The sequence below is a fragment of the Echinops telfairi genome, unplaced genomic scaffold (assembly GCF_000313985.2).
Source record: "Echinops telfairi isolate 266 unplaced genomic scaffold, ASM31398v2 ScPeMD7_18;HRSCAF=68, whole genome shotgun sequence".
Classification (NCBI taxonomy): Eukaryota; Metazoa; Chordata; class Mammalia; order Afrosoricida; family Tenrecidae; genus Echinops; species Echinops telfairi.
The window spans coordinates 23,345,166-23,363,079 of record NW_022103915.1 but is presented as its reverse complement, the minus strand read 5'-3'; the positions used below and the strand labels follow the sequence as shown (position 1 = coordinate 23,363,079).

General features: G+C 44.6%; 1 pseudogene; it reads right to left on the bottom strand.

The window, feature by feature from the left end:
• Positions 1 to 9,960: 9,960 nt before the first annotated feature.
• On the bottom strand, positions 9,961 to 10,802 carry LOC101651319 (annotated as a pseudogene).
• Between the last annotated feature and the right edge of the window lie 7,112 nt (positions 10,803 to 17,914).

Genomic DNA, 17,914 nt, shown 5'->3' with positions numbered 1-17,914 from the left:
AAAATACAACATTCCTCTAGTTCCTAAATGCTTCCTCCCTCCCCACTATCATGATCCCAATTCTACCTTGCAAGTCTGGCTAGACCAGAAGATGTACACTGGTACAGATAGGAACTGGAAACACAGGGAATCCAGGGCAAATGATCCCTTCAGGACCAGTGGTGGAAGTGGCGATACCGAGAGGGTAGAGGGAGGGTGGGTTGGAAAGGGGGAACTGATTACAAGGCTCTACATATAACCTCCTCCATGGAGCATGCACAACAGAAAAGTGGATGAAGGGATGACAAAATAATAATTTATAAATTATGAAGAGTTCATGAGGGAGGGCATCTGGGGAGGGAGAGGGAAAAATGAGGAGCTGATCCCCGGGGCTTAGGTGAAGAGCAAATGTTTTGAGAATGATGAGGCCAATGAATGTACAAATGTGCTTTACACAATTGATGTATGTATGAATTGTGATAAGAGTTCTATAAGCCCCTAATAAAATGATAAAACAAACAAACAAACAAACAAACAAGAATGGTACTCCAAAATAAATAAATAAATATGATCCTTTATCCATAGCTTTCATTCCGACTCACAGCGATCCTATCGGAGAGCAAAACTGCTTCTGCGGCTTTCTGAGCCGGCACCTCTTTACGGTAGTGGAAAGCCTCATCTTTCTCCTGCAGCTGCTGGTTTCTAGCTGCTGACCTTTTGATTAACAGCTCACTACAGAACCCACTCTGCCATTAGGATCTATGGATATATCTGTGTGTCACACGTACACATCTACATGTCAGGCCCTGAGTCAACTCCAAGAATATAACTATGAAGTGACCAAGATGGTACCTGGCCTTTTCGGCTTCCAGTCTTCCAGGGGCAGACAGCACTCAGAGGCATGGGCTAGTGGCCCCTGAGGAACAGATAGAACTATGGTCAGAAGCCATTGTTGTTAGTTGTTCCAACCCCTGTACAGCACTATGAAGTGTGGCTCGCCTGTGCCATCTTCATGGTGGTTGGCATACTTCAGCCAGTTGTTGCAGCGATTGTGCGCTGCCTTCCAATGTCCTATTGTGATCCCTAGTGCTACCGGGAGGGAGCTCACGCTTCCCAGCTTCCAGCTTCTCTACTCCTTGGTTCTTGTCCCACTTGCAAGAAAGTTTTCAGGAGAGGGACAAAATTCAGACCAGAGCCAGAGTGATGAGAGCAATAAAGAACTACCTTGGCAGTCGATGAATGACGAACACAAGCAACTCCATCTTGAGAGAACATGAAAGTCCTACAAGGCCCAGCAGAAATGCTGAGTCACAGCAAAGAAGTCAACAAGTGGACTAGGAGCCACCCCAGACCTATCTGTGGAACCCTGATAAGACCGTGAATGATGTCAAAGAGCCAGCAAGACCACCTATAAAAGGCCCGGGTAGAAAGACAACTCAGAGAGTTAGGAACCAAGGAGACATCAACTCCTGCTCTCTCCAACTCTACCCGGGGTGAGCACACCGCCGAAGGCAATATTTACCGGGCCTATGATGCTGAATTAATTGTGTTACCCTCATACTACTAATTTAAGTTACTTTTAAGATTGTTAGGTTGTTTGCTGTGTGTTTGCAGTGAATAAACCGAGCATTCAAAAATGTCAAAGAGTGTTAAGTATTGATCACACTGCTCGTGACATAAAGAAAGAACAGAAAGCGTGAAGTTACTGAAGGGGGATACTTTGGCAAAGAAGCCCAAGGGACCCTTAGCTCCTTAGCTAGTAGAGCTGGCCTTTTATCTGCTAATGGCAGACCACCCACCCTTGGCTGGCTTTCAGGCGGGCCTTCTGCTATTGGCTGGTCTTCTGTATTGTACTTCCTCTCTCTAGGTATGTGAGTCTTTGGACCCTTACCCCCCAGACTTCATGCTGTGCCCTTGTCTCCAGACCCCAAACCCAAGAGCCTATTCGGCCACTGTGGGGGTTGGCTGAACATTCTGTCTTTCCTCACCAGCCTTTTCACTATCTGTCCACTTTGGGCGACGCTGAGTCCTTGAAATACTAGTGGCATAATCTTCAGCCTCATAGCAACATGCAAGCCAACACAGTATAACAAACTGATAGACACCTGGCGGCAGAAGTTCTTAGTGCCTGGAAAAGTTTTCTCTTATTGCAGTGAGTGGGAGGCATTAACTTTTAACATAACTTCTCTGAATCCAAGGCCTCTCACCCTCATATGGCAGCTGTATCTACTTTGCCCAAGGTTGTCAGGTACTCACAGAGAACTCTCTGCAGTGTTACTACTTCCCCCAGCCTGCCTGCCACCCAAGACCTGTCTGCATGTTAGCTCACCGACAAGGCCGTTTCTAAGTTGGCACTGTAAGTCATGGGAGAGCAGGCGGGCAGGATCCCTTCCGAAATAGAGAAGCTTTCTTCGAGTGCACACGTTCTGCCTTGGCCTTGGCAGGTTTTCAGAGGAATAAGGGAATGGGGGACAAGAGACCTCTTTTGGATGAACTTTAATTTCACATTTCCTCACTACAGACCATTCCTTAACTCCTACTTCCTGATTGGGCATTTACTTTCGCCCTCTACCATACCTCTCCGACCACTAGTCTCATTTGGTCAGCAGATCAATCTTTTTGTTGTTTTTTTGCTAGTGCATGTTTTAGAAGAATGAGTTGAATGTCTTTTTGTAGGACCCTAGGATGTGCACTGCTGGGGGTCCAAGATCATAGGCTCACTCATTTGTGTTTCAGTCTGACTACTAGTTGCACTTGATATTTTCATACTTGTAACATGTGGTAGAGTTGCAAGAGGGGACATGCAGGGGACCATGGGGACAGAGGAGAGGAGGACCAAACCTCTGGAGGTTAGCAATGAAACTGCGATCAGACATTAACTAGGTGCAGAGTTGGAGATCGGGTGAGCGGGAGAAGGGAAGTGTTTCAGACAGAGGAGAGGCAGGTCGGAGGTCCCAGAAAGAGACAGCTTGCAGGCTTCCAGGAGTGGAAAGTCCCGGGTAACTGGCGTGAAGAGCCACAGGGACACACAGTTTGAACAGTTTTTATCGGATTGGTGATGAACAGCTCAGCTCGAAGGCCTTTTGCACTCGATTTCCTACTCCCTGCAACCCCCTACCCTTTGGGGATCCCTGACAAGTTAGGGGCAGAATTTACACATAGCCTGGGAATGGAATGAAATTGATGGAGACGAAATCTTTATATCCATTTCATTTTTCCTTTTCTAAGGTCACGTCTCCTCTCTATAATAGTGTCCTAGAGTGAAAACACACTCTATAAAAATAAAATTTATTGAAGTAAGATTGCTCGAAAGTCCAGAGATGGTCCAGACAGGGAAGACTCCCGGCCTTACAGAGTGAGCACGGCTGATCCGTCGGCAATGAAGAAGAGGGCCGTCTCGCCCAGTGGACGCAGGAACTAGAAGTACAAAATCACGGCCGGAGAGCCCGGGGAGGCAAAGGCAGGACAGAGAAAAGTTGGTTTTTAGCAGGGATTGGTGGAGAACACAGAATTGGGGTCACAGGGTGGGTTGAGCATATATCATGGCAAGCCTACATTTCTTCTTTTCAGTTTGCTACAGGATGGTTGCAGGACAATGGAAGGGCGGGGTTTTCTAATAACGTGCTATTAAAATTGTTTTCTTAATCATCTATCTCATCGTTTGTGGATTCACTGTAAAGTTTTATCAATCCTGCTGAACATCAAGGCCCTAGGGGCATTCACTATTGCATCTTGCTCTGTTTGACAACCAAAGAAAGGCCCTCTGGAACAGACCTGGAAATCTTGCTTCTGAAAGACCTCCTGGAGGTGGGGTGGGTGGGGGGTCCCTGTTGGTGGGTGGGACTTGGGGGGGGGCGCTATTTCCTTTAGGGTGTGTGGTTAAGTCCACACCCAGGGTGGAGGAACTGCTGTTTGGAAAGGCAACTTGAAAGTATAATGAATTTTAGATTGTGTCAGACCTTTAAAATGGAGCTAAGGCTCCACTTTCAGCATGCTCTGTTTACACACCCCACACGCCTGAGCATTTGTTCAGCATCCAATACCATGCAGAGAGCTTTGTTGTGAGTTGCCTTATTTCACCTCTGCCTCTAACTACCTGAGGTGGGACAGAATGACACGGTGCTTCCTCCTGCCCCATCTTCACAATCTTTGGCATTCTTGAGCCCATTGTTGAAGCCGTCTCATAGAGGAGTTCTTTGCTTTTGCTGACCCGGTACCAGACATGAGGTCCTTTGCTGGTAGCTGAATTGTCCAGGTGAAGGTTTCAGTCCGAAAGACGAAGTCTGCACACGCTCACTTCCAAGGACAACTTACCCCAAAATTGGCTCCTCCTTCCAGGGGTCCATGGTATAGTCAGCATTCTTCTTTGCCAGCATCACCATTCAGATGTGCCCATTTTCATCCGTTTGATCTTCCTCATTCATGATGCAGCTTTTATATGTGAACCAGGTGATGGAAAGACTGGCGCTTGGGCCAATCTCCTGTTCGGCTTTGAGTGAGTTAGTCTTTGCTTTTGTAAAGAGTTATCCTTACTAACTACCAGGTAGCTTGAGTTAACGGTGAACTGTGATGTAATTGCCCTTGTATTTTCTTTACTTTTTACCTCTTTGCCCTTCCTCCTCTCTCCCTTCCTTTCTCCTTTTACTTTCTCTCTTAGGAAAGAATTAAATTAAAACCAAAACAAATCAAGAGATAAGTGAATGGGCTAATTTGTTGGACTGAATTTTGCCTTCTGTGGCTTGGAAACTTGAGGAAAGGAGTTCAGGTCCTCAGGGGAACCCCACTACAGGTCCTTGGAGAAGGTCTCAGGAGGGTAACCTTGTGTGTGCCCTTCTCCCGAGACAGGCTCAGGCCTTTTAGGAGAGTGCAGCACTAGGAGAACCCCCATTGTCACCCTCTCATTCTCAGCTGCTGTGCTCCATAGGAGTTCTGGTTGGCAGATGGAATGCCAACCCTCTCAAATGTTCCCAGGTGGACCGAGCACTGTTTGCTTTCAGAAGTTTGCAGTGAGGCTTTCATTTTAAATTCATAAAAGTTATCAGCCAACTTCCAACAATTGTTTAATAAAAAGCAATTAGCTAGCCAAAAATATAATGGCTTTTATGTCAAAATTTGCTGGAGACAGCTGCTAAGCGGGCCACTGGCAGCCCCCGGGCCATATGCCGAGAGTCCCAGGCATATGCACAGCCAGGCACAACAGCACAGACCATATTGGGAGTAATCAACCCAGCCCCCCACCAACCTCCCTCCTCCCTCCCCAATCTCCCCACTCCAAAGAAACTGACAGCAGGAAATTCTCTGGAGTTCATTGCTGCAGTCAAGATTCAAGAAACTCATTTATTAGGCAAGGATCTAATCTGGCACTAGATGCCGGAAGCCCCAGCTCCCTCGCCTGGCTTGGATAAAATCCATGCAAACCTTATTGCATTGCAGAAAAACGATAACAAAAAAATCCTCTACAAACAACTAAGTCAACTGCACTCATCAAGAAAATTGAGCTTAGGTTATAGACTTTTCTCTTATCTATCTGGTTGTGGTGTCTATCCTGTAGGTACATGGGAAAAGTTCCTAGCGTTTCCTCCTCCATAGGAAGGTTCTTTTATCCTCCCCAGCAGTCTTGGAGGCAGCCATTTAGATCAGCCTGACTGCTTCTGCTGGGGGTGCTCTGGTGATTGGGACATTTGTGATAGCCTCATCAGTCTTGTCCTGTCACTTGAAACACAAATGCAGATACAGGCGTGGTTTAATTGTAGAGGGTAGAAAAAGAGGAACCTGTCTTGATTTTTTTTTTTTTTGCCAGTAAGAAAGGCCATATTTTCATCAAACGCATGTTTTATTTTGAGGACTTACTGCAGGAAAATCACCGTTTGTTTCTAGAGAGCTTTTGCACCCCGGAGGAGCACGTGGTATGTAAACACTGAAGCTGTCTTGATAGCATTCATATAGCCTCCCTCCTTAAGTACAAGGACTGGCCTTGAGAGCCATGCCTTCTGACTATTTAGAAGTGCCAGCAACACCTTTTTCTATAGCAAAGGAAATGTGTAATGTTTTTGAGAATCATAGTAAAAATTAAATGAACCTCTCTGTTTTTTCTGTCTCTTTAAAAAATACATTAAAGAGTACAGTATGAGACATAAAGTTCCAAATAGTCCTTGGAATAGCAAGGGAATATTCCCTGGAGTCTCTAGAGGGTGTCCACGCTACAGTTTATTCATTCCAACTTCTCTCTTCTTACAAGAGCCTTGCCAGCAGAGCTGCAGCTAGGTAATGAGTCAGAAGTCCCAAACCACCCTTTGATTTGAATTTTCACTAGGAAGATTCAGCAACTACTCATGGATAAGATTTATGGCAGCAACAGGATACACAGTACAATCAGCCAAGGGAAAAGGCACCGAGGAAAAGATCGAAGGAAATCAAATGCAAGCTTCCACGAGTCTTTTCCCAGTGGAACCAGACAGGGCACCCTTCACCTCCCTAGCAGTGCACTAGAACAACACACATGAAGTTTTGTGTCCTGGGAAAGACCTCTAGGGACTTGGTGCCCGGGGTTTTCATTGGGGACTGTTCAAATAGCTGTCTAGATTTTTAAAAGTAAATCTCAAGAAAGTGGGTGTTCAGAATAAACTAGAACTTTATTAGGCCTGGGGAGCTATGCTTATCCATTCTGAGAATGGTGAGCACTTCCAGAAATCTGAATCCCAAATTCCAGCTAAGGGACAACCTCACATGCTGCTCTTTCTAAGGATTATTATATCAAACCTTCAGTATGGATCATAACGTAAAGAAAGCCACAACCCTCAGAAGTAGACTAATAGGTAACATCCTGATACACAGAGAAAAGTTTGAAATTATCTCAAGGATTTTGTCTTGCTTGGATCCACAATCACTGCTCACGAAAGTAGCAGACCAGAGATCGAAGGACACATTTTATTGGGTAAATCTGCCACACAAGATCTCTTTAAAGTGCTGAAGATCAAGGATGTTACTTTGAGGACTGAGGTGCCTCTGACCTAAACCTGGGTGTTTTCAATCGCCTCATATGTATGTGAACGTTGGACATTGAATAAGGACGTCTGAAGGAGAATTGGAGTATTTGGATTGTGTGATGCTGGTGAAGAAGATTGAAAGTAGCAGGGACTGCCAAAAGGACAGACAGAACCATCCTGGAAGGACAGTCAGCTATTTAGAGGCAAGGGTGACAAGACTTTATTTCACATATGTTGGGCATGTTATTAAGAGAGACTGGTTCCTGGAGAAGGACATCATTCTTTGTAGAGTGAAGGGGCAGGCCCTGAAAAAGAGGCAGGCCCTGGACATGATTGATTGACACAGTGACTGTAACAATGGGCTCAAGCCTAGGAAAAATTGTGAGGATGGAGTAGGACCAGGTGGTGTTTCATTTTGTTGTACATAGGTGTGTTAGTCTGGGTGGACTAGAGAAACGAATCCAGAGGCACTCATATGTGTATAACAAAGAGCTTTATATAAAAGAGCAATAGTATATTGAAAAACATCCCAGCCCAGTCCAGATAAGTCCATAAATCTGATATTAGTCCATGTGTCCAATACCAGTCTGTAAATTCCTCTTCAGATGCACGCAACGTATGCAATGATACTGAGTGCAGGAAGATCACAGGCCAGTGGGTGGAAAGTCTTGTGGATCCAGTGGCGATGGAAGCCTTTTAGTGCTGGTGTGGGTCTCCATGTGGCTTCTCCTGCTCCAAGGCTCTGGCTGCCATCAGGAGAGCTCCATGTGGCTTGTCAACAGGAATGTCTCGCAGGGTGATGAAGCAGAGTGTGTGTGTCCCACCTCCAGGGAGCTATTTATCTCCATAGCGCCTCCAAAGGAGGTCATCAAGCAGCAACTTGATTGACAGGCTAAACTCCACCCCTTCACTCTTAATAGTTTACCAGATTATGAAACTACCACAATAGGGTTGCCATGAGTCAGAGCTGACTTGACATCACATAACAATAACAACATGTTAACTCTCTTCCGCACAAGTAGCATTACAGATCACTCCAGCCTTTCTTTTCTCTCACCTAGCTCTCAGTGGAGGGGTATGAGACACATTGTTGGTTTTTCCTGGGAAGCAATTAGAAGTGGGGCATACAGAAAAGGAATGAAATCAGAGAAAGTGAAATGATTGGAATAAAAAAGAGAGACAAGAAGCAGGGAAAAGAGTAGAAAACATAAAACATGAGATACTAATATAATAGCTATGTATCCAACTATTTAAAAGTTACTTTAAATAAGTGGTATAAACATATGAATTAAAAGACAGATGATCAGAGTAGATTAAAATTAGAATAATAATGAGATTAAAGGAAGTAAAAGGCCTTGTCTAGACGCAATATAATTTCAGTGGATTGAGGACTCAAAGACAGGTGAAGCTTAGAAAGCATGAATTTTAAAATTTTTTATTAAAAGGTCATTTTATTGGGGGCTCTTATATCTCATAACAATCCACACATCAATTGTATCAAGCATATTTGTACATATGTTGCCATCATTATTTTCTAGACATTTACTTTCTATTTGAGCCCTTGGTATCAGCTTCTCTTTTCCCTCTCCCTCCCGCCCTTGTAACTCCTTGATAAATTATAAATTATTATTGTTTTCATATTTTACACCGACCACCGTCAACCTTCCCCCATGGTTTCTGTTGATCATTCCCCTGGGGTGGGGTGGAGTTATGTGTCCATCATTGTGATAGGTTCCCCCTTCCTCCCCTTCCCCACCATCCCCCTACCCTCCTGTTATCACTACTTCCATTCTTGTTCCTGTATTCCATGTGAACATCATTTTGTAACTGCCAAGTTACCCCATTCCTTAACTGCTAAGGCCTTGCAGGATTCGTGGCCTGCCATGTGAACACACAACCTGAGCCAGCACAGCCAGCATCACCCCCAGTGGTAACTCGGCATTTGTCCAGTGTGCACGGTCAGTGTGTTGGTCAGTGTGATTTTTTTCTCACAGCAGCTGTAACTCGATGTGCTGATGACAAGAGAGTGGCTAAGTCCGGAGGAGGGGTACATGGATGAGGGGCGGCAGTGTGACTTTGGGAGGTGCTTGGTTGTCAAACAGTTCAATCCACCTGGATGTGCGGTCTTCTCGACACTGTTCAGCTCTCTCACCTTGCTGAAGATCAGAAGCGTGTCCCTGTACGAAGTACCAGCTGGCTTCGACAACTCGGCATGGCCACTCCATCAGTGCACCGTCTCTCTCCTCTGTGGGAGCATCCTCAGAGTTGGACAGGTCGGATGCTGAACTGTGGCCTCTCTGTGTTCCCCTCTCACTGGTCAGCCTCACACATGAGCCAAAATCTCACACTTTGGAACTGCCCAATGAACAGAAGCCATTCTAATGCCCAGCATGGCCCAGGGCCACTAGCCATGAACCCTGACCTGTAGTTTCTCCATTTCTGCTCTGCGGGATGGTGCGCCTGCCCTAAATCCCTCCCAACACATCATGACCACGGGGGACACGTCCCAGTGTGTACATTTAGACAGACATTGCTCAGTAACTTCCAACAGGAGTTCCATCTATCAGAGACGGGAAAGAGGACTTGTTAAAGCCAATTTACCAAGATGAAGCCTCCGCAGAAGCTCAGAATGAAACAAGCACTGAATCAGCCAAAGCCAGATCTGAGGGGTCAACAAAGGGGAGCTGCCCTTTATTCCAGAACTTGGCCTTCGACAGTGGCTAGCATGGCGTGGTGCTCATGTGGGAGAGGGATGCACTTGTGATTCACGGCTATTCGTGTGCCTCCCCCCACCCCAGCTGAGTGGCTTTAAAACAGGGAGCTTTATCTAAGCACCCTTGACAGAAGGCTCTTCAGAGTTGAACTTGGACTTCTGAGTCACCTCCGCGATGCAGCATGGCAGGTCTTATGATTAAATCATTTTACTGGGGAAACGTTACACTTTGAGCACATAACCTAGAGCCCAGTTCCCAGCAGGCCCGGTGTCGGGGGGCGCTCAGGCAGAATGTGCCGGGGTCCCACAGTGCTTGTGCCACAAGTCAATGGCCTTGCTCACGGTGGCTTCTGAGCTGTCCTGGGGGGCTGTTTTCCAGGAACCTGGTGATCTTCCCAGGGCCATTACTTTTATCTTGAAGGTTAACAAAATTTCCACTGCTACCAATACGAGGATCTTACAGGATCCACTTACAACTTGGTCCCAAACTCTCTGCAGACTGGACTCGGGCAAGCAGCCCGCACAGCAGTTCTTGAACCAGAGGTCATGGGGCAGTTTGGAGCGCACAGAACACGTCTTCCGGTGACGCAGCAGCCTGCTGTCTTCCAGATTCAAGTACTGGTCAAATGCCTTTGGCAGCTGGGCCAGAGCGTCCCGGTACTTCCTTCACTGGCTGACGAAGCTGCGCTGTCCCCCACCATCTCGTCCATGGCTTTCGCAATGGCCAGAAACACCCTGTCTTGGGCTCCAGCGGAAAAGAGGGGCTTCGCGGCAGCTTCCCGGACTCTAGCTGGTGCATAGGAGAGAGACTTCCACCTGGGGCCGCTGGGGCCCAAGAAGCCGATGCCCCGCAGGGCGTGCAGGATGTCCGAGCACTGCTCCCACCGCAGGCCATCACCTGGGCATGGGACTCATGGTGCGGAGGCCGGATCCCTAGAAGCACCTTCCACTCCAGGGCACCATACATGGACGGGAGGGGGAGCCTCTGACTCAAAGTACGGTTTCTCAATATCCAGAGGGTCATCTTTTAGGAGAATTTCTAGTGATTTCTTTTCCTCTACTCGACGAAACCGCACTTTCTCGTCATATACAGAGCGGAAGTTTCTCTGAGAGTCTTCAGGCATGCTTCTTTCTTGGAGGAGAGAAAAAATGAGGCTCAAGGTAATAGGATTCCAGTTGATTTTCGTTTTCTTTTAAGTTGTGGTGCTTCCTACACTGGGCATCTATTCCACTAGCGGAAACCACTCCCGGTGTTCGCTCAGTGATCCGGGACATATCCTGTGCTCGCTCTAACCAGCCGGCGTGGTGCATGTGACCAAAAAGCATGGATTTTAGGATTTAATAGGTCTGATGTAATTTACTGCTTGAAAAATTTATAGAACTTTTACAATTTCAAATGCTTATGCTTTATTCTTATGCTTCTGTGGGTAACTCACCCAATAATATGTGATCTTGGTAAGCAAGAGTTGAATTAATTTGGTAGGAGGTAGGATAGCCTGCATTCCAGAAATGAGATCTGTGAGCATGCAGATGTAGCAGGTGAGTGAAAAATAAACTTAATGCTTCTGACTGTAGACTCCAATAAGAATTGATGCTGCAGAATTATGGCTCTAGCAAAGAATATTGGAAGCACCATGGTCTTCCAGAAGAGTAGACACATTTCTTTTAGAGGAAGTTCAACTAGAATGCTCCTTAAAAATGAAGATGGTGAGTCTTTGTCTCTCATACTTTGGACTGGTTGTCAGGAAACAGACAGTAGTCCCTGGAGAGTAGAGAACCAGAGGAAAGAAGGAAGACCTTTAATGAGGATTAGGATTGACCCAGTGGCTCTCACAATGGATTTCTACATACCAGCGATTGTGAGGATGGTTCAGAAAAGCTAGACACAGCTTTTCTACGAGTTTGTGTTGACTTGGTGGCACCTAGCTACAGCAACAACAACAATAATCACTTGGAACAAAGTATTTCATGCTGACGTTAGATGGCTCCTGGCTGAAAGCAGAGCATACCAGAAAAATGTTTACCTGGGCTTCTTGACTATGCAAAGCCATTCAACAATGTGGTTCATCACAAATTATAGATAATGGTATGAAGAATGGGGATTACAGAACACCTAATTGCGCTTATTTGGAATCTGTACATAAACTAAGAGGCAGTTGTTTGAACAGACAAAGGGGATGCAGCATGAATCAAAATCAGGAAAGGTGTAAAACACATTTGTATCCTTTCTTTTTTATCTTAATAAATAATTTTATTGCGGGCTTTTACATATAACAATCCATACATCCATCACATGATGTGAGCATGTGCAATTGTTGGCGTCAACAATTCCTAAACATTATCTTTCTTCTTGAGCCCTTTGATATCAGCTGCTTTTTTTCCCTCCCTCCCCCACCCTGCCACCCCTGCAAACTCTTAATATTATGTATTGCTATTGTTATTTATACTAAGGTGACCAGATTTAGAGCAGGACACCATTGACCGGGGTGGTGTTCTTGATTAAAAATTTGGTCTATATGGACCAAATAGACTGTTCCCTAGCTTGTCGTGCATTCTTTCCAAAAATCAGGACTTCTTTAAAATGCCAAAAATCAGGACTGTGCCGCCAAAAGTGGGACGTCTGGTCACCTTAATTTATACATATCTTACATTGCCCACTCCATCCCTTCACTGACTTTCCTGGTATTTGTCCCCCTTGAGGGGGGTTATTCTGCCATCATTGCGTCATTGGTATCCATTCCCACTTCTCCCCTTCCTCCCCTTCCCTTCCCCGACCCTCCTGGAATCATTACTCCCATTAATAATTCTGAGGGGGTTTGCCTTTTCTGAATTCCCTATATTGAAAGCTCTCATCTATGTTGCAGTATGTATACCAGTCTAGTGGGATTTTCAAGGCAGGACTGAGATCATACCAGTGGTGGGGGGTGGAGGGTGGGGGGAGGAAGGATAAAAGAACCAGAGGAGTGTCGTGTGTTTCCTCAGCGCGAAACTGCCCAATGGATGCATTTTGTATCCTTTCATCATACTTATTCAATCTGTATGTTGTGCAAATAGTCCAAGAAGCTGGAGTATATAAAGAAGAATGCAGCCTCGGGATTGGAAAAAACAAAACAAAAAAACTCACTAACCAACTGTGAAACTCAGATGGCCCAATCTTGCCTGATGGAAGTAAAGAGGATTGAGGCACTAATAGATGAAGATCAAAGCTTTCATTGTGCATTACCCCCCAGCATAAATAAGCAAAACCCTGTCACAACCAGACCAACAGGAAGGATCATGATAAATGGCAAAAAGATGAAAATGGTCAAGGGTTTCATTTTATTGGGATCCACACTTGGTGCTTATGGAAGCAGCAGTCTAGAACAAAGCTGGTGCACAAGTGCTCCTGAAAACAGTGTTTCCCCAAATGGGTGATACTATGGTGTGGGGCTTGATGGAATGATCTAGGAGCGCCGCCAAAGCAGTACATACACTCTACTCTGGATTGTGGGCTATAGCACTGAAGTCCGCAATTGCCAGGGGTGTGCAGAGTAAATATGTTTCTGAACATGAGGCAGTGGGCCAAATAAGTTTATTTGTTAAAGAGCAAAGGTGTCACTTTGAGAACTAGGCTGGACCTGATGCAAGCCAGGGGATTTTTAATCATCTCCTATCCATGTGAAAGCCACGGAATAAGAAGGATTGAAGAATTGATGCTGTTCTATTACATTATTAGTGAAAAATATTGGATATGCCTTGGAAGCCAAGAAAATGAACAAATGTGTCTTGGAGAAAACTAGAGCATGAATGGTTCTTACTACAGCAGATTGTGAAATGTGTTTTGGACATGTTATCAGAGGGGACGAGTTCTTGGAGGAGGACATTGTGCTTGGGAAAATAGAGGGTCAGTGCAAAGGGTAAGACTCTAAGCAGGGTTGATTGACCCAACAAAGGGCTGAAGCCCAGCAGCAGTTTGAGCAGCGCAGCAGTGGGCAGTGCTTTGTTGTGAATTAGGGTTGCTCTCCGTAGAACCAACGTGAAGCTGCACCAAACCACAACAATCCTCTTACTCTCCTCTAGGCTTTAGTTAGCCGTCCCTTGGTGGTGTAAGTGATTAATTGCTCAACTGTTAGCTGAGAGTTTGGTGGTAAAAACCTACTCAGAAGGACCTCAGAAGACAGCCCTGGGAACTTGCTTTTGAAAGCCACAGCTTTATCAACCCTTTGAACTAATTCTCTTCTTCACATATCATAATCAACAAGTATAATCATGAGTCATAACCAACTTGTAGGCTACAAAGAACAATGAATGATAGGTTTTGCTTAAGTTTATAATGATTCATAAGCTATGAAAGCCAGACCAGAAACCAAATTTTCAGTTCATTCTCTCAGTTCACCGAACTTTTCGCGATTCTTTAATTTCCTATGAACTGAAGTTGACTTTCTTTAAAAGTAATTTTTAAAATTCTGAAGTAGATTTACATTTCAGAGAATTAATTTTGTATTTGATAGTGTAAACTACTAATCAAACCCCTTATAATTTACCCTGCCTTGCTCCTTTGATTTCTCTTCTTTCTCAGTGGATTCCTACCTCCCCTTTCGCCCAATTTAATGCCTGTCAGCCCTCTAGCCCGGGGCCGTGCAAGCGCTTGAGATGCAAGAACCAATCTGGTCCCTCACAACAAGTTAACAATTATTTGAGAGCCATAAGTGTATTTTTATAAACAAATGAAATCACCGTGATCTGAATAATATCCTTGAAACGAGACTCTGATAATTTTATTTTCATTTTCAATGTTACTTCAGAGCCCACCTGTCCATATCCAAAGAGTCACTTATGACCAGAGAGCAGCAGTTTGCCAACCTCTGAGTCGTCTATTGCTTTCTGGTCCCGCTTTACCTTCACCTCTTGGCAACCTCCAAAGTCTGTTTCCTTTGGTATGGAAGTCTTCATCTTGGTACCTTTCTTTATAACAGTTGTTTCATACATGTGATAGTTACGTAATTTCGTGTCAGCTTGAAGTGTAAGGGTGGAGTCTAGCCTGTTAATCAGGTCACAGCCCAGTGGTGCCTCCTTGTGGGCATAACATCCTCATGAGAAGGGTCCTGAATTCTGCCCTCCACCCTACCCCCACCCCTGCTCCCACTCTTTGTTTCACCTTCCTGTTGAAAACTCATGTGGAGCCACACTGAGACCTGGGAGAGCCCTGGAGATACTTCCACCACCACTGGATCCTCAAGACTTTTTACCTACTGGCCTGTGCTCTTCCGGCCTTTTGCATCATTGCATGTGCCGTGTGAGTCTGAAGAGAGATTTATGGACTAGTGATGGACTTACAGGCTAATGTTAGACTTATGGACTTGATCTGGATTGGACTGGGATATTTTCTTTATATACAATTACTCTTTGATATAAAGTTCTCTATATGATCTGTTTCTCTAGTTAACCTGGTCTAATACAGTACAATAGTTGTCTTTTGTGATTGATTAATTTCACTCAGCATCACGTTGTCTAGGTGCATCCATGCCATGAGGTGCTTTGTGATTTAATAATCCTTGTTTTTCCAATATTGCATAGGATTCCACTATGTGTATGCCCCAACATTTCTTTATCCATTCTTCTACTGATAGGTGATTAGGTTGTTTCCCTCTTCTTGCTATTGTGAGCAACGCTGCAATGACCACGGTGTGCACATATCTGTTCACGCTATGACTCTTACTTCTTTAGGATGTATACCTAGCAGAGGGATTGTGGAGTCAGATGGAATTTCTATGAACACTTATTTAAGGAAGCATCATATCATTTTCTGCAGTGGTTGTACTTATTTCCAATACTGCCAGCAGTGTGCATGGGGTTCCCATCTCTTCTCAGTCTCTCCATCACTTGTTATTTTCTGCTTTGTTTTTGTTTTTTAACTTGGCCTTGATTTGCCTCTCCTGGATGGCTAGTGATCCTGAGCACATCTTCATATGTTTGTTGGCCATTTAGATGCTTTCTTTCTCGCTCTCTCTTTTTAAAATCTGGATAGCCAGACTTATCTCTCCAGTTCCTGGCAAGTGATTCTGATTTTCAGGTCTGCTTCCATCTCTGGCCTCATATTCAAATGTAATAACATATACACCTAGACTTTTTCTATGTTTGTCTAAAGGCTTTTGATTGATCCGGCTTATATTTTACAACCATCGCAGAATAGAGGCCGGTTAAGATGGGTTACATACATGGATTCTGTTGCCTAGTTCTAATCCCAGTCTAGTTCTCATCCCACTTAGAATCTCTGAGATCTTGGAAAATTTTCCTCATCTATCAGATCCCAGTTTTCTTTTTCTTTTTCTAAAATCATTTTATTATGGGCTCATACAACTCTTATCACAATCCATACATACATCAATTGTATGAACCACATTTGTACATTCATTGCCCTCATCATTCTCAAAACATTTGCTCTCCACTTAAGCCCCTGGCATCAGCTCCTCATTTTTTCCCCTCCATTCCCGCTCCCTCCTCCCTCATGAGCCCTTGATAATTTATAAATTATTATTTTGCCATATCTTTCCCTGTCTGACATCTCCCTTCACCCACTTTTCTGTTGTCCGTCCCCCAGGGAGGAGGTCACATGTAGATCCTTGTAATCGGTTCCCCCTTTCCAACCCACTCTCCTCTACACTCCCAGTATCGCCACTTACACCACTGGTCCTGAAGGGGATCCCAGTTTTCTTGCCTATAAAATGGAGAACAAAATATTGGTCCCCACCTCAGGATTAAATGACAGAATTTTTCACATACTTAAAAATGACACCTGGTACCATCTTATATCTGATGAATACATTAGAAAAAAGAATCTGAATCATATTACCATGCAGGTTCAATGCCTTCCTTAGATTACAAATAATTGCTTCAAGTCATCTACCTTGATCTATCTCCAACCAGCTGGAAGGGACTAATTATTACAGACCCTCAGTCTCCTTGCTGATTCATGTTTCTTAGTCCACAGCATTGTTCCTATGAAGAAGTCTGATTTATGCTAAATCAGAAACAGAAATGGGAACTCCTGCTGAAAGAAGACTATATTATCTTGTGATTAACAGGAGAGAGGATACTATCAATTCCCCACCTCCCTTTTTTTTCTGGTTAAAATTGCACTTAAAATCTCCTAGCCTTACAAAATCTGCAATCTCTCTCTCTCTCTTTTTTGGTCACACCATTTTGAACATGTCCTTCTCACCCAATCAGGCATGTGAAGCAGCCACAGTTTCTGTGAATGGACAGGTGTATCAAGGTTCCTCCAAGGAACACGAGCTGCTGTGTGGTCCATGGAACACGTCCATCTATGAGAAATGCATGGGGAAATTCATTTGAAATGAGAAAGCAAAACCCCCAACTTTCCAGCCCAGTGACACACATATAATAAGCACTAAGCAAATGCCAACCCCTTTCGTTTATTTTTAAGGCATTCTGGTGGCACTGTTGGGTAAGTGTTGGGCTACTAGCCAAAAAGTCAGCAGTTCAAGCCTACCAGCTACTTGAAGGGACAAAGAGGAGGTCATCTGCTCCAGTAAAGATAAATTTGCCATTGTTGTTATTAGGATGCGCTCAGTTTGTTCTAACTCATAGTGACCGCATGTACAACAGAATGCAACACTGCTTGGTCTTACAATATTCACAAAATTGTTGTGTATTTGAGCCTATCGATGCACACTGTGCCAATCCATCTTGCCATGGGTCTTCCTCTTTTTCACTGCTCCTTTACTCTACCAAGCATGATGTCCTTTTCCAGGGACTGGACTCTCCTGATAACATGCCCCAAGTGGATGAGATGAGTCTCACCATCCTTGCCTCTAAGGAGTACTCTGGCGGCACTTTTTCCAAGACAGACTTGTTTGTTTCTTTGGAATTCCATGGCACTTTCCATTTTCTTTGCCAGAACCGTAATTGTAGTGCAGCAATTCTTCTTCAGTCTTGCTTATTCAATGTCAAGCTTTTGCATGGATATGAGGTGACTGAAAATATGACTTGCATGAAAGAAAGATTTGCAACCTCAGGAAGCCTATAAGTTGGAATTGATTGGATGCCTGTGAGTTTTGGGTTGTCCTTTTGCCCAGCTGGCTGGTGCACGTCTTTTTCTCTGGATAACGACAGGCAGTTCCCGGGTTAGGGACAAGATCCATTCTTGTTCTAATCGTGTTAAGTTGAATTTGTAGGTAATCTGGAACAGGGGCATATGATACTTAGCCTTTCTTTAGTGCAGAGGTCCTCAACC